The sequence below is a fragment of the Arabidopsis lyrata genome (assembly GCF_000004255.2).
Source record: "Arabidopsis lyrata subsp. lyrata unplaced genomic scaffold ARALYscaffold_4, whole genome shotgun sequence".
Classification (NCBI taxonomy): Eukaryota; Viridiplantae; Streptophyta; class Magnoliopsida; order Brassicales; family Brassicaceae; genus Arabidopsis; species Arabidopsis lyrata.
Window position 1 is genome coordinate 13,235,380 of NW_003302552.1, and position 9,182 is coordinate 13,244,561.

The 9,182-nt window shown below is 37.5% G+C and overlaps 1 pseudogene; it reads left to right on the forward strand.

The window, feature by feature from the left end:
- The first annotated feature begins 948 nt into the window (after positions 1-948).
- Positions 949-9,182, forward strand: part of LOC9315260 — a 23,233-nt pseudogene continuing 14,999 nt past the window's right edge.

Genomic DNA, 9,182 nt, shown 5'->3' on the forward strand with positions numbered 1-9,182 from the left:
ATATATGATACTAATATTTAATTACTAAATATATAGAATATGGATATAAAAGTGATACAACTAGTTTTAATATATGATATTTCTCTCTGCAATATTGCAGATAGTGCGAGTAAAAGTATTTAATAAGGATATTTTTTAACAAATTAGCATTTGAAAAAGTTTGTTTTAAAAAAATTACAATGTTGGTGTATTTGTCAAAAATTACTATTGTTTTTTTTTGATAAAAAAAATTACTATTGTTTAGTGTGGAAAATATATTCTTTAGTTTGACACATTCATGGAAGAAAATTCCTATCCATGTCATACGAACATAGCCTATATATTAGATGAAACACCAGTTGACTTTTTGTAATGATAAAAAAGCACCAGTTTACTTCTTCTTATGCAATATAAATTCCTTCTAATCTGCATATCTCATCATTTATTCATTCTTTAACTTTTTTTTTTTATATTCAATCTTTAACTTCCTCGCAGGAGTTGACCATTTTTGTATATTGTTCATTCCACCTCATATACACAGCTTTCATATTTGTCACAGATAGTCTTTGTGTTTTCTTTTTTCTTGGATCAAACTCTTTGTTATGTTCTTGATTTCCAAATAAACTTTTCAAGACGATCTGGTACGGACAACCTTACCGTACACTTTTGATGTCCTTTAGATAAACTATACCAGTTAATTAAGTTGGTTCCACGATCTTATCATTGAATGTGTCTATCAAATTTACGTAATTATTCATTCTAATTAATTGTCTTGCCGGAGTGATTTAAAAAAAAATTACTTAAATAATTTATTATTATTTATATTTATTTTATTTTTCATTTTGTAGTTCCTTCCAACGTGTACATGAGGTATTATTTCTCATTTACATATCTTTTACAGTTTTTACTAAGCAATTCTTTGTCTTTTTCTTGATTTCCATAGAAACCAGAAAGTGAACGAGAGAGAACATGAAGATTCATCTTTTGTTGGCCATGATTGGAACCTTTGCCGTTATTGTTGGTGCCCAGTCTCAAGAAGGTAGATCAAGGATCTTCTTTTGACTTTAGATATCTTCTCTCTATATACTTCTTAGAAAAAGAAAGTTTCATTGATTCCTTTTATGCTTGAACAGGTTTCATCAGTTTGGATTGTGGATTTCCTATCGAGGATTCCCCTTATAGTGATCCCTCTAATGGATTAACATTCACATCGGATTCCACTATCATCCAGACAGGAAAAAGCGGTAGAGTCGAGAAAGAGCTCAACAAAATATTCGAAAAACCATATTTGACATTGAGATACTTTCCAGAAGGAAAACGTAACTGTTATAGTCTCGATGTCAAGCGTGGTACAAATTATCTCATCTCACTTAGCTTCTTATATGGAAATTATGATGGTCAAAATCTTTTCCCAAACTTCGATCTCTATCTTGGTCCCAACAAGTGGGCAAGAATAGACATGGAAGGAAGACAAAATGGTACAAACGAGGAGATTATACATAGAGCAAGGTCAAACTCTTTGGATATTTGTCTTGTTAAAACAGGAACGACCTTGCCAATAATATCAGCCATAGAACTACGACCATTGAGAAATAATACTTATGTCACGCATTCGGGCTCACTGAGGGTAACTTTCCGGGTGTACTTTACCAATTCCGGTCGGTATATAAGGTAAGTCGTCGACTTTGTTTTTTCTAACAATAAGTGAGATAGTTCTAAGCAGTGACTATTTGTTTATATCATGGCATGCTCTCAATTTGTTAATTTCTCTAAATTTGTGTTCGCTTTATATTGGTAGTTAGAAAAAAAAAACGTCGTTTAGGCTTTAACTACTCCGGATAAAAGATAATTGTAACTATCACCATAACAGAAAACAAATAAATTGAAATTTGACAACTTTGTTTTTAAAGTTATTTAAAAATATTTTAGAGACCGTAAGTTTAAGAATGAAATCTAAATGCTAATAAAATTTTGTGAATATGAATAATATTTATGTGTGAACAGTGAACATGCTTATAATATATGATAAGCTTTGCTATTGATGATTGTAATAATATTGTCTAAAACAAGTATACTATGAGGCCGATTGGTAAGGGCTGTTAGTTTTGGTTGTAAAGACTTTGACTTTAAAAATCTTGGCTATAAAAACTTTGACTGCAGAGACTTTGCCTGTAAAAACATTGGCTGTTAAAATCTGATTGGTAGAACAAGACTGTATTGTGACTGTTATTTTTTTAAAATTATATTTATTGATAATAAACATAAATAATGTTATAAATGAATTTATGTGACAATATAATTTTATTAATGATAAGAATTTAGAAAAATACAAAAATTCATAAATAAATGAACAGAAAAAATATTCTCAATAAATAAACGAAATATGTAATGAACGGCCTATATGAAAGTATATGTTTTATTAAAAATACTATTCTATAAACTCTTTTATACCAATATCAATGGTGATTATGAAAATAAAATGATTATTATTGAAATGGATCTTAAAAGAAAGATTAAAAAATGATAATAGTTAATTTATCAAAAATATTTGTGAATCAATATATTTAAACATGTAGAGAGATATAATTATTATGGGGAGAAGAAAAAAGAAAGTTTTAATTATTATTTATTTAAATTTTTTATTATTTGTTTGGAAGCCTCATATTTGTGACTTTAAAAAATTGAACGTAAAGAAAAAAGAACTAGGCAGTTAGACTTTAAAAGCTTTTAAAAAAAAGTAAAGTCCTAAAATTGTGATTAGTAAATTTTTGGCTTTCAAAACTTTTAAAAAAAATTAGCCCCTATAACAAGGTCAATTTGATTAGTAGTAACTAGAAACTTGATTTTACAAGACGATAGTAGTAGAGGTTGATATGCTTAATTACTTTGCCTAATTCAATCTAGTTTCCAGGTATGGCAATGACATCTATGATCGTCTTTGGACTCCCTTTTTCGATTCTCCATACAAGGAGATAACGACCAGTCTGGACATAAACAATACTAATATATATGACATACCAAAAGATGTACTCAAAAGTGCTGCAACGCCTAAAAACGCGAGTGAGCCATTGATCATCACCTGGAAACCGACACCCTCTAATGCGGAAGTGTACTTATACATGCATTTTGCCGAGATACAAACTCTTGGAGCCAACGAGACGAGGGAATTCGACATTATCTTGAAAGGAAACTTTGATTATTCAGGCTTTAGTCCTACCAAGTTAGAGGTAATTACAATATACACAGATGTACCAACGCAATGTGATTCTGGAGGTTGCAGACTTGCAGTTTACAACTAGTACGAACTCCTAATTCAACCCTTCCACCTCTCATCAACACTCTTGAGGCTTACACTATCTTGGAATTCTCGATATTGGAAACAGGCCTAAGTGATGGTATATACCCAAACAATAAATTGGTTTTATATTTTCCATTTCTCTCATATGCTATTGAAATAACTCATTCTCTAATGTTTATACTAGTTGCTGCTATCAAGAAAATCAAAGCTGCTTACGGTCTAAGCAAAATCAGCTAGTAAGGAGATCCATGTCTCCCTCAAGAGTTATTTTGGGAAAATCTAACATGCACTTATGGAGATACCTCCACCCCGCCAAGAATCGTTTCTTTGTAAGGCTACTCACAAACATTGTATCTATCGATTACCTTTTCGATTTTTTTTTAAATTTTTTTGGTGTCAATAATTAGAAATTTGTCAGCAAGTGGATTAACTGGGAACATAGCCCCAGTTTTTCAGAATCTAACGCAAATAAAAGAATTGTAAGTATTTTATATTGGGTCAATTAAATCTAAATACACAGATGACTGAAAAATTAAGAATATATACATGTTTTTTTTGTATAATTAGTTCTCTCTCATCAATTTGTATAAGTTGGACAAAAATACCCCTCCGCATGTAACAAATTGTTTACCGTTATAACAAAATAGATATCGACGAGACATAAATTTCAGATAATAGTTTCGGTCAAATTTTCGATTATGACTCAATTTTCGATAAATCATATTATATCGCGATAAGTTTATAAGTTACATGGTAAACTAATATTTATCGTGTTAAAATATTTATTATATGATTATATCAGCTAACTTATGTATTAACCGGTTTATTTACTTTAGTAATTTAATTATTTCCGTTAACTTATACATTAGCGTATTCATTTATCATGATAATATAATTGTTACGTTTAAGATATGTTAGCCTTTTATATACGTTGCTAATGAAATTGTTATCCGTTTATGAAATTGAACCCAGAAGAATGTAACAATGGTTGTTGCCATCGACAACCCATTCTCCCACTGTCGATATCATCATCACCCATCATCACCGATATCATCATCACCACCACCACCTGTAAATCACTGAAACTACCACCGATATTTCAACTACGACCACCGCCGATAAAATTATCACTGTCGGTATCATCATCATCTATCGCCACCGGTATCATTATCACCACTACCATCTATAAATCACAGAATCTACCACAATTTTGATTTTAGTATTCACATAATCAAAACCCAAACAAATTTGATTTTGGTCTGCACATAATCATGAAGAGAAGAAGAAAGGAAGAAAAAAAAGAAAAAATTAAAAATAAATAGTTTAATTATAGTGAAGGATGGAGTTGTCTTTTCCACATGTATAAAAAATATCAAATAGTATTTAAGAGAATGAACTAATTATTGAATCTTCTATTGTCATTCTTTATAGATACTCTTTTATCCCGAAGCGACGTGAACGCCAACCTTTTTGCATTTCTTTTGCGTGCGTAGGGATTTTTCTAATAACAGTTTGACTGGAAATGTTCCTGCTTTTCTTGCCAACATGAAATCATTGTCTTTCATGTAAGTTTTCTAAAACAGAATGGAAATATTGCATGTAATATTTCTCAATCGTATTTCAATTTATACACACACACACAATGGTTTTTTTTTTTTCTTTTCGACAGAAACTTAAGTGGGAACAATCTCAGTGGTTCAGTTCCTCAGACTCTTCTTGACAGAAAAAAGGAAGGACTTGTGTTAATGTAAGGTTCCTGTTTTTTTTTTTGGATTTTACACTAGATGCCATAAGTTTTTGTATGTATATGAAACATGTGACTTTTAAGAAATAGGGTTTTTATATACTGTATATTTTAACAGCAAAAACTCCATATATTACTAAACTGATTCGAATAGGCATTCCATGTGGATGTCGGAATCCGCAATACAAATTTTATGATGTGTATCGGGTCGTCTAGCCTTGCTAATTCGAACAACAATCGTGAAAAGAAAACAAAAGAGTAAAGTCTATGTATCTGTTTATTGCTCAAGAAATCCCCCCCTCCTTACAATGGTTTTCGTTCTCTATTTATAATTACGCGATTCGAAACCGAAGTCGTTCATCAAGCCGCAGATCTCGCCCTCATCAATGTTTCCGTTTCAAATCTTCTGAATCTCGCAAATTCCGTATGACCCGCCTTTCATTTAATTCACGAAATCCCGACGTTTCACTCGAGCTGGGCCGTACTTTACTGGGCCGTTCTTTTCGTCTCTTGAACCGGGCTAACGGCCCACTTCGTTTCATTGTTCTACCACTTTTCTGGGCCGGATCCGACTTGCGAGATCCAACACCAACAGTTTGCCCCCCAAGTGTTCCGAAGTGAACACTTCGGGATACTTTATATGCTGAACTTTTTCTCAGGCTCGGAAACTTCGTCGTTAATCCCGCTTTTCCCGGGATTTGGTTCTCAACCGAAGTGACGTTTCGAGATCCTAAGGTATATTTTTTTCCTGCGGATCGAGGGATTTTCCTCGGGAAGATAAAGACGCTTCAAGATCCTAGGGTTTCTCACTTTGCCGCCCAATGACCCTCTATATAATCATTAGACTCTTCGGGTTCTGCAAACGCACACGTCCTTATCTTCTTCAAACCGCTTCTGCTCCTTTCCGTATTTAAAGGTAACTCCCTCTTCTCTCTACTTTTACCTCTTCTTTGATCTTTAACTGTTTTTATAGTTCCGGAATCGTTAAGTAGTCCGCCGTCCTAGCTAGTAATCGTTAGGTTTAGGCCAGAAATCTAAAAGATTTCTTAGATTTTCAGCCGTTTGCTCGAAGATTCCCGCTGTTCCTCTTCCGCTCCGCCGTGTTCTTCGTATTCCGGCGATCCGTGTTCATTTCCCTGAGAACATCCACCGCTGGATCTTCCTGTTTTCTGGATTTCCACAAAGATCTTCAGAGTTTGCTCAAGCGTGTTCTTGAGTTGTTCTTGAAATATCTTCCCAAATCCCTGGTACCAGATCTTGTTTCGTCTCTACATTTTCCTTGATTGCGTTATGGCTCCGAAGCGAAGCAGGAAGATCCAGAATGAGACCCACATCATGGAAGGCGAGTTCGGGAAGTATTTTTCTTCGAATCTCGACAATAAAAAGCTGGCTCTGCTGAAAGGTGCCTGCCCGATCCCTCGTCAAATCTCCTTGATTACTCTGGGTCCCACAGATTCTCCGGAGTCTCCACCTACCGGTCATACTTGCGCTTTTGAAATTTTCTTTTCGGAATGCGGGCTATCTTTTCTGCTTCCCGGCCTTTAGGTCGAATTGATGCACGAGCTCGGAATCGCACTCCCTCAACTATGTCCAAATGTAGTTCAGACCGTCCTGTGCCTCCAGACCCTTGCAGAGGAAAATGGATACCGTATCACGCTATCCGACGTATTCCATCTTTATACAGTGAAGAAGGGGCGAACTCCGGGGACGTTTTTCCTCAGTCCTCGGAGTAATTTCAGAGTCTTCGGGGATTTTCCCGAAAAAGACGAGCAGTGGAGAAAATCCTACTTCTTCTTCGCTGTAGACGAACTTTCTTATGGTCCAAATACGGACTATTTCGTTCGTGAATGGACTCGTCGTCCCGGTAGATAGCTCCTTAGGTTTTTCACTGCTTTTACTCGTCTGTTTTTTTTCTAATCTGTCAATGTTTTTGCTCTTGCAGTTAAACTTCCGAAGAAACCGCTTTCTCATACCTTTGCGGGGCAATTCGTAAAGATTTGCAATCGCAGCGACCTGTCGTGGGAATTATTCACTTGCGAACGCATCAGGAGTTCGTGTGCCCGAATTTTCTCGCGGTCCGACCTCATTTCTTCCACCCCTCCCTCCTCCCCTGCTGTTGCCACTAACATGTCTCCACTTTCCTATCGCGAAGAGAAGAGGCTCCAGAAGGAAAGGGAAAAAGCGAGAGAAGCGAGAGAGAAAGAAGATAAGGCCAGGATGGTGAAGGCCTTGGATGAAGGGAAGTCCAGATCTTCATCTGGTAAAGGGAAGAATTCGGGTACCGTAGATCCGGTTTCCGAATCAAAGACCTCTGATCATCGTGATCAAAAGAAGGTGTCTTCGGGAAAAGACATAATCCGGATCTCGGATTCTCGCTCCTCCCGATCTTCTCGGGAAAAAGAAATTTCTGAAGGAGGCCATAGTGCAACCTCCTCAAGGAAACGCAGGAACGAGGAATCTGAAGTTCCTTCCCTTCAACGCAAGAGTCGTTCTCGTCTGAACGACGAGAAAAATCCTTCCGAGGATGCTGGAACCAGTCTGGGGTCAAAACCAGAAGAAAGAGAAGATTCACAACGGGCCCCGGAGTCCGACCTGCCAACTCAGCTTCTTGTCCTGCCTTCGCGGGACTCTGAGAACCGGGGATCCGTCCGTCAGGAGATTCCGATCCCTACTGGTAAGTAGAGTCACTTCGTATTTCTCTCACTTCGAGTTCATTTTGACGTTTTTTTTTATTTTAACAGCTCCTCCGAAGTCACCAGCTGATTTCATGAGGAACTTTACTCCTGTTGGGATGAGGATTCCTCCCTTTAGTGACTTAAAGGAGGTCAACAGAGCGAACTACTTTCGCTTCGCTGATAAACTCGGAGAGGTAACTCTTTGAACTCTTCTCCTCATATAAAAATAAGAACTTTTCTTTCCGTCCTCATGAATCTTCGTTTTGACAGTTAATGCTCGAGTACAACACCACCTTCTCCTGCTACGAGTCCCAGCTCTTTCCTGTTAACGAGCTGGATGGCCTCAGGGCCCGGGTTGCCGAACTCGAAGATGAGATCCGTCAACTCAAGGAGATGGAGGAGGAAAATGCCAGGGCGGTGGCAAAGGCGAACGAGATCCGGGAGCGAATGCTGGAGGCCGAAGGTCGCTGCAACCTTCTTGAGATTGCCAAGACTGATCTTTCCGAGAAGCTGAAGATCGAGAAGAACTTGTACCTCGAGGCATGTGACAAGATTACCTCGCTGGAAGCTGAAGTTAAGCGAAGCGAGCAATGGTGCAAGATCGCTGCTGAGAAACGGGACGAGGAGCTCGCAGCAGCGAAAAAGGATGAAAGGATGAGGCTCCGTGAACTCTATAGCGGACTCGCCTCGAAGCATGAGGCCTACTACAAGGCCATAAGCGATAACGAGATGATTGGGACGCGTCTTGCCGAGACTCGGGCGAACCGAGAACTTCTTGAGGAGATTCTGAAGGGAGAGATTCCGGACATCAAAGCCGAACTAGAGTCGGTAAAGAAAGACGAGGAAGAGGCTGAGAAGAAAGCTCGCGAGGTAAGCGCTCTCAGACCTCAACCAAATGAGTTTGCTCATCTCTTTGTAGCGACTCCCCCAGAGCCCGTGCAAGAGACATCTCTTCCCGAAGATGATGTCGCCATTGATGAGTTCGGAACTAACAAAGATCTCATGGCTGGCTAGGACTTCGAAGCTGCCGTTCTGCCCAAGGAGATGCAGCAGGATCCCTACGTCAAGGGTCAATGATCTGGTTCCGGGGTTGTGATGGCTAGTGTGCCCCCCTTTATTGTTTTTTTTAACTCAAAACCTATTTATCGCTTTTTGAAGACTTGAATATTTCCCCCCCTTTTTTTATAAGTCCTTTTGAATTATAAATCCGGAGTATTTGAGAAATTTGAATACCACGTACGAAAAATTAAGAAATACTTAAGATTTCAACGAGATACGCAGTTTACACGAACTCAGAATTCATTTCTCAATGGATAAGGGAAATATTAAGAACGAGAGTTAAGTAGGTGTTCTTAATAGAAAAGATGAGGATCGGGACTCGGAGTCCGCAGAAATCCCTAGTCTGTGTTGAACCAGACCCTTTTTTGCTAAGTAAAACTTAGGCTTATCTTTCAAGAATTACCAGAGGTCTGAGCTCGGTTTCGAG